We start from the raw sequence: 12,666 nt of genomic DNA on the forward strand, positions 1-12,666 counted from the left end.
TTTTGGTCCTATAAAATGACTTCTTTTCTCTCTAGACCAACCAGGAATGTTATAGGCAGAGGCATTCTGCAAGCCCAGCTTGAATATGGACTTCCACTAGTTGTAGCAGCATCCAAGAAAACTCCTCCACCATCCAGACTATAAGCAACCTCTTCCCTAGAAATGACCATCTACAATAATGCAATTTAATACTTAATAAATCCAGCTGGCTACCTGTCCAGCAATGTGCCAGCCTTGTTTCTTGGATCCCAACTATAGAAGCTTCTAAGAGAAAAATCATGTCTTTTTCTTGTCAACAACCTATACAGATGACACTTCCTACCCTACCATTACAATCTAAGAAGCCTTAACCACTTTGTTCCACTTCTCCAATGTCCCAGTGAAAAAGGGAAATACTGCCAGCCTAGCTAGCTGGAATTTTGTAAATAATTATATATCATTTATGAATATTAATATGATTTATATAAAAATGTAACCAAAGGAGATACTGCCAACCCAGCTATCTGGAATTGTGTAAATAATTATATGTCATGTCAATATTAATATGAATTATATAGACGTATGACAGAAGCAGATACTGCCAGCCCAGCTATCTGGAATTTTGTAAGCGGTTGTGAGTTATATGTGAATATCAGCACGATGCAATTGCTTGTGTTGCAACTGTATTAGAACTGTATGTCATATTGTACAGACATGTGTGGAAGAGATATTTTGTAAAATACTGTGCAGAAATGTATATATATTATTGTAACTGTTTAGATGTATATGTATTTTAACAATGGGGACTGAAACACAAGAAGTTAACTTCAGAAGAATAGCTGAAAACTTAAATTACTTTATAACCAAAAGAGATGTTACCTTTCAGTTTCAGTGCAACAGGAGACATGATGACTAGAACTAGAAGTTTTTTGTATTGTCGTTAAATGTGGAGGAATGTAAATTATTTTATGACTTCCACCATTTGCCAAAAGATCTAAGGTCTGTGTTATCACAGGTAGATGTTAAAATCAATGGTTGTGAGACTGGGAACTGATAATCAGATGACAAGCAGTGATGTCATACTGTCAGCTACCCCAGCAGTAATATTTGTAATATTAATTTAAGAATTTTCTGAGAGACAGAACATTCCGTATTTGTCTTTGACCTAACATCAGCTTGAAAACCCACTCACCACATCTGCCTTCTCTGTAAGTAAGTTAACTAGGATACAATAATGTCTTTTAGATATAGTCAGTAATATAGCTGAGCTTAATTTAGATATCTTTCTTTTATTTATTTGAGATTGTCCTGCAATGTTGTTTTAAATATTTTCTGTGACTTTGAACTCTGAAGTAACTGTGATTGATTACTGAGTATTTTCTTATTCTTTTATTATTTATTATTAAATATAGTTAAACCTTCCAATTGTGGCTGGTCTGGCTAGAGATATTTAAGCTCTTAGAGTGCTTGCATATCTATTTGGTGACACTGTGCAGGCTACTCTTAGTAGGCTCTTGGTCAAACTACCATTTGCATTATCAGTAGCATTACACAGTAAGATTGGATACCCTTTGTTAAGGGCCTTAAAGTAGCAGATAAGAGTGGCTGGTGGCAGTCAAAACTACCTTATAATCTAGGCAAAACGGGGCATAGTTAGTAAATCAGTGCCATACTGTTCCAAGTATAGGTGTGTGTATAAATCAAATCTCAAAGAGTGTGTGTGTCAGCTACTTGGGCAGGGACATGAAGCACTGGCTGGACAGAGAGGGTGCTGGAGGTTTTGGCTTGGCCACTCAGCTGAGATCTCAACTCTATAGCTGTGCCAGTGAGGAGTCTTACAGGGGATCTGGAGAAAGAGGGAAAAAGCAACCCCAGACTGACTGTGGTCTCTGTGTGCTCTTAAGGGAAATTACACTTTACTGTGTGTGTACATGTCATCCTCCTAGTGTGTACATCCCCCACTGTTTCTAGTGGTGAGGACTGAGGTTCTTTGATTACTGGGCTAGTAGTGGGGCATCACAGTCCCAGAACCAGTCTTCATTGCACTACCACTCCCTTCTCCATCTCAGGCCCCAAACTCTGGGAATCCCTCCCTACTAATCTTAAAGACTTCACCTCATACCCCTCAATCGATGCTCAGCTTAAAGTTCATCTTTGAGTTAGTTTGCAAATGCTTTCCTTCTGGACACACCACCTAATCCCCCATTCTCACCTTTACTAGTCAAGCTTCTTTGTCTTCCTCACATTATTGGCCTACACTAATATGTGACAACATCTCTTTCACATTGCATATATTGTATAGAGATCATTTTTGTGTGTCCTTACCTTATTTTGCTACCTTTTACACTTTGTGCTGTATTCCTTCATTATTTAATTTTCTTTTTCTTTTTCCCCTCCTTACTCTAACCACCCCTTCCTATTTTCCCTGTACTGTTTACTTCATTATTATTAGTTATTAATTTATTGCTATCTTCACACAACATTTTGTTTGCCCTCATAATATTTATTGTTAACTTGCTCATTTACTGACATTTATATTTGTCTGGGCTGACTAAAATAGGTACATTTAGATCACTGTTCTAACCTGCTTACCAGACTGAATAAATAAATTAAATAAATTAAATAAATAAATAAAAATATAAATTCAATAAATTCAGTAGCAGCACTTCCGTGCATAGGCTAATTTCAGGTTTCTGATTTTGGAATGCTTGACATTTAATAACCACTGTATGAATGATACAATCTTCTTGTTTTATTTAGGATTCAGAGAGTCCCATTATGTCCAAATCCTGTAGATGGAACCAGGCCTCAAGGGTAGAAAGACTGTTTCGGACTGCATATCCATTCACAGGAGAATTTTTTATTTTACCCCTCTTTTCTGTTTGGATGGTACTGCTGTGTGATGAAAAAACAGTTGATGAAGAGAAGACCGTGATTTAAAAAGTATTGAGTACATTTTAAAGAAAAGATGTCTGACAGATGGAAGTTTTTAAGGCATTAATGTCAAGGTGGACAGTTTCAGATAAGGACATACAAAGCATATTCATGAATGCTTTCAACATAAGTGTACCAAAATGGAACTGTGCCAAGAAGACAGAAAAGAAAACACAAGAAGTGATGCAAAGACTTTATTAAAAAATGCAGCCCTAGGGATGGGTTGTGGGGTTGGCAAGGCTGAATCCACCATGATTTGCCAGAGGACTTTTTGCTATAGGCAAGCAAGTATTGTTACTAGCAGTCAAAAGCAGTATATAAGCTGCACAGAAAACTAGGTGAAATTTATTGCAAAAGAAGCAAGACTATCAACACAAAGAATTCTAAGAAAAAACTTACCTATGCTTACCAATGAAGTAAACGTAGGAGGTCTTACCTCAAAATTAAACGAAGCCTTTCATAATTCTATCAATAATATAGTCCCTCAGCATTCATCCCCCTAACCCTTGCACAAGAAAACTACTTAATAGTAAAAATAATACCCTTCAGGATGTTAACCACAGTAAATGCACTCTATGTAAAACAAACTGATAGTCAGAGCTAGTTTATAATACGGAGGAATAAAATCCTGATGATTGTGCAGCAGAACCAAGTTCACTTAGTAGCTTGAGAGACTGCATGAGCTGGCTGGGAAGGATAGGAGTGGAGAGCGGCTGACGGTTTGCCCATTCTGGGGGTAAGTCTAGCTCAAGTGCTGCCTAGCAGGATACCAGGTATTACAACCAGTGGAGTCTGAGCCTACAGAGACGGTAGTCTCCATGTGCATTTAAAAACTCATATGTCAACTGAACATGGAGAAGCATGCTTCCCCTCAAACGATAGCAACAGTGGATCTCAGAAGAGCTGCCAAGTGGGGGGGGATAGGCTGCCCTGCAGGACCAACAAGCTGGCCCTCTTCCTGCCACCTGACTTTCATTTAGAAATAGCAGAGGGCCAACTGGGATTCCCTGGAAGGAGAAAATAGGATGTAGAGTTCTCTCCTAGTCCAGAAATTGCTGACTGTCATCCCTTGGAATTAATTGGTCAACTATGTGCAGGCATGGAGCCACTGAGTGAGGTCTAATGTGTCACCTTCTGCCATTCATTCCCAGATCAGGGCAATTCTGCTGTGCTTTGTTTCCTGGTTGCAACAAAAGACAATCAGAATCAGAAAAGATATCAAATGACTGCAGAGTCTGAAAGGTACAGAGGAAGCGCACACACACACACACACACACACACACACACACACACACACACACACACACACACACACACACACACACACACAATTATTCCATAAGTAAGGCTGTACAGCAAGTACTAATCATAAGACTTAAAAGAAAAATGTGAATAAATGCACAGAGACAGAAAAAATTGCAAAAACAAGTATTATAAGGATGTTATAAGACACAGCCCTCAACCTTCCATGTCATCATTTACATAAACTAGTAAAATGTGGAACCAATGGATACAATGTGAAACACTAACAATGTTCAACAGGACGTGTGCAGCATGGTTACAAAGTGTTAATTCAACTTACAAAGAAGTTTTGTTCAGTTAATATAAATTCAGTATTATTTACCACAGATATCTGTTAAAAACTGTTAGCATTAGCAATGAATGTCAGTCAGATTGTCTCAAAGTGTAATAGCACAGAACATGATGTTTCAGGATTCAGGAACATTCCTGATAATGTAGTAAAGTTGAGAAGTATGACAGAACTGATATGGCCTGAGTGCATGACTGTGTCTAAGTACCTTTTTCAGGTGTCACTTAAAACAAGGGATAAATCTCAAAAGATTCAGGGACAAATCAAGACATAATCAAGGACAATTAGGGACACTTTCTAAATATTATTACTATAAACTTGAGACATTGAAAACATAAGAGATTGGGAGTCAATATACATTTTCTGAAGTAAAGGAAGTGTATACACACTTTTTGGCCATGTAACCTGGACCGGAACACCAAAGGCAGAGGTGTGTCCATATTCATTAAGGATATCCACTCCTCCAGGCTAGTTGCTCAGCATAATGCAGCCGAGGTTATCCAAATGCAACTAACTCTGGGCAAAACTGCAATCCAAATTGTAGCTTGCTACAGATCACCCACCATGCCCCAGGATTCCCACTCCTCTTTTCTTGATGTACTGGAAAATATTAGGGTTCGACCAAACACCCTAATAATGGGCAATTTCAACTACCCCACCATTAACTGGGAAAACTACTCCTGTACCAACTCCTTCGCTCAACGCTTTCTGGAATTCATAAACTCCAATGCCCTGGATCAGCTTATCCACACCCCCACCAGGGGCAACAATATCCTAGATCTAGTCATTACCAACATGAGTGACTGGTGTTCCACACCTGAAGTCAATGCCTCATTGGTCCAATCTGACCATAAGCTAATTACCCTAGATATCCACATCCTGCTCCCACCCCCATTAAGGAAACCATGGTAAAAAATTTCTCCAAAGCCAACTTCATGCTTCTTAAGACAGAAGTGGTGAACTTCATGACACCCATGAAGATGGACAATACAATTACGACTACTGAATCCTACACAATTGCACTTTATAAGCACTTACATGAGTGCATGGATCATGCTATCCCATACAGAACCAAGATGATATCCTCCAAAAAAAGGAAGCCAATCTGGTGGTCCCCTGCCATAAACAAACTGTACAACAGAAGGAAGAAACTGTTGCAAAAGAGAGTAAAATCCCATGAGTGGAGGAGCTCCCTGGTCAGCCTCAGTAAGAAGCTGCGATCCCTGATAAAATCCTCCAAAGCTAGTTACGAAAACAAAATTGCCACTGATTCTAAAGACAACCACAAAGCATTCTATAGCTATGTCAAGAATCGCAATGGCAACACTCAGATCTGCTCTGAGTTACAGCACAATGGCACTAAATATACAGACCCAACTGATATTGCCAACATCCTGGCTGATAGGTTCAGTGCTAACTTTACCCCCCACTCACCCCCTAAAGAGCCCATCTCTATATCGGAAGAATGCAAAGTTCCTGTAATCACGGCTGCACAGGTAAAAACCACACTCTCCAAAGCCAAGAACATAGCATACATGGGACCAGTCAACATCCCAGGCTGCGTTCTACACGAACTACAGAACGAACTGGCACCCTACCTAAGTACCATGTTCAATCATAGCCTCACCTCAGGCTTTGTGCCTGCTAAATGGTGCACAGCAAGGATTTTCCCACTCCACAAGGGGGAATCCAACACAGACCCCGGGAACTACCGCCCCATTAGCCTGATGAGCCTGGTCTGCAAGGCCATGGAATGTATTATCATGGAACTTATAAACAAAGACATTGGTAATCTCCAAACTCTGGACACCACCCAGTTCGGGTTTGTAAAAGGCAGATCATGTCTCCTAAACTTGATAGACTTCTTTGAAGCAGTCACCAAAATCGTTGACAAGGATAAGGTGGTTCACACAGCCTATCTAGATCTTGTCAAGGCTTTCGACACCATCCCCCACTCTGGAATTATAGATAAACTCACTAAACTAGGTATAAATCCCTATGTCATAAGATGGGTTGCCAACTGGCTCACTGACAGAACCCACACTGTGAAAGTAGCAGACTCCAAATCTGACTTCAGACCAGTGACAAGTGGAGTACCACAGGGTTCAGTCCTGGGTCATTTCCTGTTTGGTATCTACTTCTCTGAAGTACAGACTAACACAGAAGGTCTTTGGCTAACGAAGTTTGCAGATGACTGCAAACTAGGAGCCATAATCGAAACTCCTAACAATGTGGACATCCTACAAAAGGGCCTCACTGAGACAGATGCCTGGTGTCAAAGTCATGGCCTCAAGCTCAATGCCAAAAAGTGCATTGTCATCCCCTTTGGTAAAAACTCTGTACCCATGAACTAGAACATAGGCGGTAGTATACTTAACACCGAAAGTGTGATAAGAGATCTTGGGACACAGGTGGACAGTAGTCTCTCCTTTGATAATCACATTGCCACAGTAGTCAGGAAATCCTTCTACATGGCACACCTCATCACAAAAGGTTTCTCATCCAGAAAAAAAGAGGTCATTGTTCCTCTCTACTCATCACTCATTAGACCCATTATAGAGTACAACGCCCCTTTTGGTATGTACCTCACAAGACATCTACAACAACTGGAAAGGCCGCAGAAGTACCTCACAAAGAGGATTACCAGCCTCAAACAGATGCCCTACGCAGACCGTCTCAAAAAACTCCAGCTTTACTCTGTTGCATATCGCCTACTCAGAGGTGATCTCTGCCTAACATACAAAGCTATGTCAAACCCAGAGCTGTTGGACATGCTCCACTTAAAGAAATCGCAATCCCTCAGAGCTACACGCTCTAGGGACCTAAACCTTGTCACCACAATAAACAGAACATGCCAGAGGGATAGATTTCTGCCCCAGAGACTTCCCATACTTTGGAATAAACTACCTATCTATATCAAACAAAGCTCCTCATTAGCACTCTTCAAGAAAAATCTTGATGATTGGATGGGAAAAAGGAAATTCACCCCGGGGATCACCTCTGTGGCTCTGCTCGACAGGGGCACAGGAAAATAATTTTCTTGAGTGGCAAAAGCCAGGGTACCTTTTTGGCTGGGCTTGTATAGGCCCCAGGGCCGATAGCCTAGTACCTACCTATGAACCTATAATTTACCCCCTTTTCTCCAAAAGTCACTTTTTTTATGAGGGGGAAAGAGAGACAGAATGTATGAGTCAAAATCAAGGACAATCCTGAAAATCACGGACAGTACCTCTCAACTGTCCCTGATTTTCAGTGACGTCCCTGATTTTGACTCAAATTTTAGATCTGTCCCTCTTAACACTGGTGCCTTTTGGACAAAAGGTGATGAGTTATACTTAATAAATAATGACAGTAATTAAGAGCTGAATACTTATTTTACTTCAGGAAATGTATATTAATTTACATTCTCTAATTCTGGTAATTTCTCAAGTTAATAGAACTAATATTTTAAAATTGTCCCTAATTGTCCCTGATTTTTTTCTGGATTTGTCCCTGATTGGTTGAGAGCTATCGGATACTTGAGAGGTATGTCTATTCTACATTTATGTTTGCTACAATAGTAATTCAGTTATTACAAAGGCAAAATATTGCACCTAGTTTATTGTAGCAAATACCATGTAAGTAAAGGGATTTAATATCGGCAGTGTGTTTGCCAGCAAGTACGCAGTTTGCCCAGCCCATATCAACAATAAAGTATCTAAGGAAAGAAATACAGAGATAAAACTTGTACATCATAGTGTTTCTTAACTCTAAACGCTGCAGCTGGTTCATAGGTTCATAGATTAGTACTAGGCTAAATGCCCTTGTGGGCCATTTTAAGCCTAGTCAATTACCCCATGCAAGAATCAAATCCTGCACCTTGTGTTTGTAAGGTAAACACCTTTAACCATTAGAAGTTTGTCAATCTTCCAGAACTGAAAACATAGCCAGCTTTAGGCACCAGCAAACCCTGCAGTTGCTGGAGGCTCCCTAGTCCTGGGGGCCCCAACCAAAGAAAGTTATTTTATTTTGATAATTTGTTGCATGTTTGTCAAACCAACAAAAGCAAGTACAGCAATCTTGTGCACTTAATAAACCAATAACAACTTGTAGTTATATCTCCTTTAAAATTTAAAGATATCTCTGGTTATAGTAACAGTGTTTTGTAAAGTAATAAACTTCACAAGTTCGTTAAATGTTTTAGCACTTACACAGTGCCCTTGATTCAGTTAAATTCCTGCTGGGGGCATTCCCTCCTCTAAAACTAAAATCATAATTAGCTTTAGGCACCTACAGTACAAGGAGTTTAATAAATACTGGAAGGACACCAGATACTAAAACTTCCATCTTCTTTGCTCAGGAATTCTGCGCAATGCCAAAAATAATAACAGAATAAAGGCTCAAAATCAGGAGCATTTTTTAAATATTACTCTAATTCACTTAAAAAGTTAACAGAGTAGCACATTTTGCATCAACTTGCATTTTTTTAGACAATATGAAGTATGAATAATTTACCAATATGTCAAACTTTTTATGATTAACAGAGCAAAATTATAGCTGTTCTATAAAATTGGGGGAAAGTGACAGGTATGCATTACTCCTCAATGAGATTAATAGAAATGGCTTTCCCCTGCTGTTGTCTGACAACTACTGAACAACAGTCATGATATGATGTGGTTGTACTAGTGTTGCATAATATAAAGCTATTTTGTGAAATCATTGTAAAACTAGTACTGATATGGCGTGTGTGTGTGTGTGTGTGTGTGTGTGTGTGTGTGTGTGTGTATGTGTGTGTGTTGTTGTTGTGTCTTTCGGCTTATCCCGGTTATTTATTTATTTATTTATTATTTATTTGCAGTTGGTTTACCAGGATAGTCCATTGGGCCAAGATGAACCCATTTTCAATGGAGTCCTGGGGAGAAAAGCTCCAGACATTTTAGATTACAATAGGTTCTTAGACATGTTTAGACATTGTAAAAAATTTGAGTAGACAATACAGATAATAAACAAACAATTACAATTAATGCAACAAGAGTTAAAACTTATATGAGAGGCAGATTAAACAGGATTTTACAATTAAAAATAAGAAGTCATTACATATTAAGAGTCCTACACTTATGAGGTATAGTGTAGTGTAGTATATTCTTGCAGATACTATAGTAATAATAATATAAGAGTTAGGAGAAATGTTAGAGTGAAATGAAGGGTATAAGCAGGAGAAAGGAAAAGGAAATACCCAGTAGTAGTTATGAGGGGTGGGAGCAAGAGCATTCCCACTGAGATAGAAGATGTGAGTGAAGAGATTTTTTGAAAATAAAATGGTTAGAGGTGATACGGATAGATGGAGGTAGAGAGTTCCAGAGTCGAGCTAGGCCATGTGATAGAAGATTTTTGCCAGGGGGACAGGTTGGTTTATACACTTCTAATAGATTTTGGTTGTTAGACCTTAATATTCTGTCAGGTCTGTGCATTTTAAATACAGAAGACAGGGAGGGACAGAGGGAGGGGTTGAGAATAAGCTTATGTGCGAGGGATAGTTGAGTATAGGTGAGATGACTGGGTAGTTCTAGTCATTTTAATTGTTGGAGAGAGGAACAGTGGTGGGTTGAGGACTTTTGGCTGGTAGCGAATTTTGCAATTTTGTTGTAGCAGGAGGAAAGTTGTGTTTTCGGGGAGGTTTGTAGATTAGTTAGAAGTGGAGCTCCGTAGAGAAGGGATGGAAATTAGAAAGGAAGTAGAGAGAGAGATTTTAGTGGCAGTTGTAAGATAGTGATTTTGTCGATAGAGCATCCCTAGTTTTTGATGGGTTTTTTTTATATTTATTTGTAGATGGGAGTTGAATTTTAGTTGGTTATCAATTTGGACTCCTAGCAATTTTGTCTCTGTCACCAGTTCTAGCTGAGTGTTATTTTGACTGTTGATAGAGAATGTCTTTGTATTAAAAGTGTTGACTTTAGTGGGGGTGAATATCATTAATTTGGTTTTAGAGGTGTTGAGTGCTAGGTGATTTGTTTTCATCCATTGTTCAGTGGTAGAAAAAGCATCCTGAGTTAGCGTTAGGAGTGTTGGGATAGATGTGGCAGTGCAGATAATGGTAGAATCATCTGCATATTGGATGATGTTGGAAAAAGGGATCGCCTTGTGGAAATCATTTATGAATATGTTGAAGAGGAGTGGACCTAATATGGAGCCTTGTGGGGACTCCAGTTGGGGTGTTAAGGAATGAGGAGGTTGCCTTTTTCCATTTTACTGCTTGATATCTGTTGGATAAGTAGCTAGAGAACCAGTTTATTGATGGGGGAGATAGGTTAAGTTTTGCGAGTTTGGTTAGAAGCAGGTTATGTGATATAGTATCAAAGGCTTTAGAGAGGTCGAGTAGAAGGGTAGAGACAATAAGGCCACAGTCCCAGGCTTTATTTACAGTTTCGAGGAAGGAGAGGAGAGCTGTCATAGTGCTGTGATTAGGTCTGAATCCGTGTTGTGTGGGAGATAGTAGGTGATTATCTATGAGATATGGTAGGAGTTGAAGTTGGATACACTTTTCAAGGAGTTTAGAGATGGGGACAGGATAGCAATGGGGCGGAAGTTAGTAACACTGTTATTATTGCCACCTTTATGTAAAGGTATGATAAAGGCTTTTTTCCAGATTTGGGGAACTATGCTTTCTTGGATTGAGCAATTGATTAGTATGCTAATGGGGTAAGCAATTGCTTCAGCAGCTATGCTAAGAAAGTAGGAAGGGATATCATCATGGGCATTGGTACATGGTTTTAGTTTCTGGAGGAGTTTTTGTATGGTAGAAGTGGGTATAGGTTTTAATGAGAATGGAGGAGAGTGTGGAGAGGGGGTGTTGTGGGGTGAAGATGGTGAGGAGGAAGAGGTAGTAGGAGAGGGGGTGGATGGTAAAGGGGGTGAGGAAGATGAGGAGGGAATGAGAGTAGGAGAGGAGGTGGATGGCAAAGATTTAGTAGCTATGGGTGGGGGAGAGGTAGTAGTGCTGGGTGGAGTGTTGGTGGGGGGGGGAGAGTTTGAGAGTGTGTTGTTAGAGAAGGAAGAAGTTAATTTGGAGACAGATTCAATGAAAAAAGAGTTGAATTGAGTAGCTAAATCGATATCTGGGGCATTAGGGTCTGGGGTGGGGAAAACAGGCTTACTGGGATTAAGTAGGGTGGAGATGCCTTTCCAGAATTTCTGAGGATTTGTTTTGTTATTGCTTTGGAGAATGGAGAAGTAATTTTGTCGATCAGAGATGATCAGCTTTTTTACCCTGTTTCTAAGTGTTTTATATTCGTTGTGAATGAGGGGGGTCTTATTTTTCTGGTACTTTGTCCAGGCTTTATCTCTTTGCTTCATTGTTGCTAGTGTATTTTTGGTAAGCCAAGGGACGGTTTTGGTTTTTATTCTTTTTGTTCTCAGAGGAGCATGGAAGTCTAGTAGTTCTAAGAATGTGGTGTTGAAGTGGGCAACAGCATTATCTAAGGGTAGTATTTTTAGACAATTCCAGTTTATTGCTTTTAGGGAGTTATTAAAGGTAGATGGGTTAAAGTTTTTATGATTACGGATTGTAATATAGTTTTGGGTGCGGTGTGGGAGTAGGGGGAGCCGGTGAGTGAAAGTGGGTATGTGGTCACCAAGTGGATCTGGAAGAGTTCCACTGCTGGTGAAATAGTGGGGATGTGAGACTACGATCCAGTCCAGGATACTGCCACTGGAGAGGTTTTTTGTTTGGTCTGTTATAGAGGTGATTAGTTGTGTAAAATTATGTAGGTTAATGTTAAGTGGGTTGATGGGAGACTAAATGGCAGCCCTGTTAATATTCATGTCCCCTAAGATTATTGTTTCATAGCTAATGTTGTTGGTAAGCCAGGAGAGTATGTCTTCGAGTATGGAAATATTATCTCCTGGGGGGATGTAGAGTGTGGCTATACATATGTATTTGTGTTTATTAACGTGAAGTAGTGTTAAGAGTAGTTCAGCGTTATTAAATTGAGGAGTGGGTTTGTTATAGGGAGTGATTGACAGGGAGGTTGAGTAGAGGAGAGCTACTCCCCCCCCTTTTTTGTGAGATCTATCTCTTCTGATAATAGAATAGTTTGGTGGGAGTATTTCTGAGTCTTTTATGTGGGGTTTTAACCATGTTTCTGATATAGATAGGATGTCAGGTTTATGGTGTGTTAGCCAGG

This window comes from Protopterus annectens, chromosome 6.part0 (genome assembly GCF_019279795.1).
Source record: "Protopterus annectens isolate FY-2018-M chromosome 6.part0, PAN1.0, whole genome shotgun sequence".
NCBI lineage: Eukaryota > Metazoa > Chordata > Ceratodontiformes > Protopteridae > Protopterus > Protopterus annectens.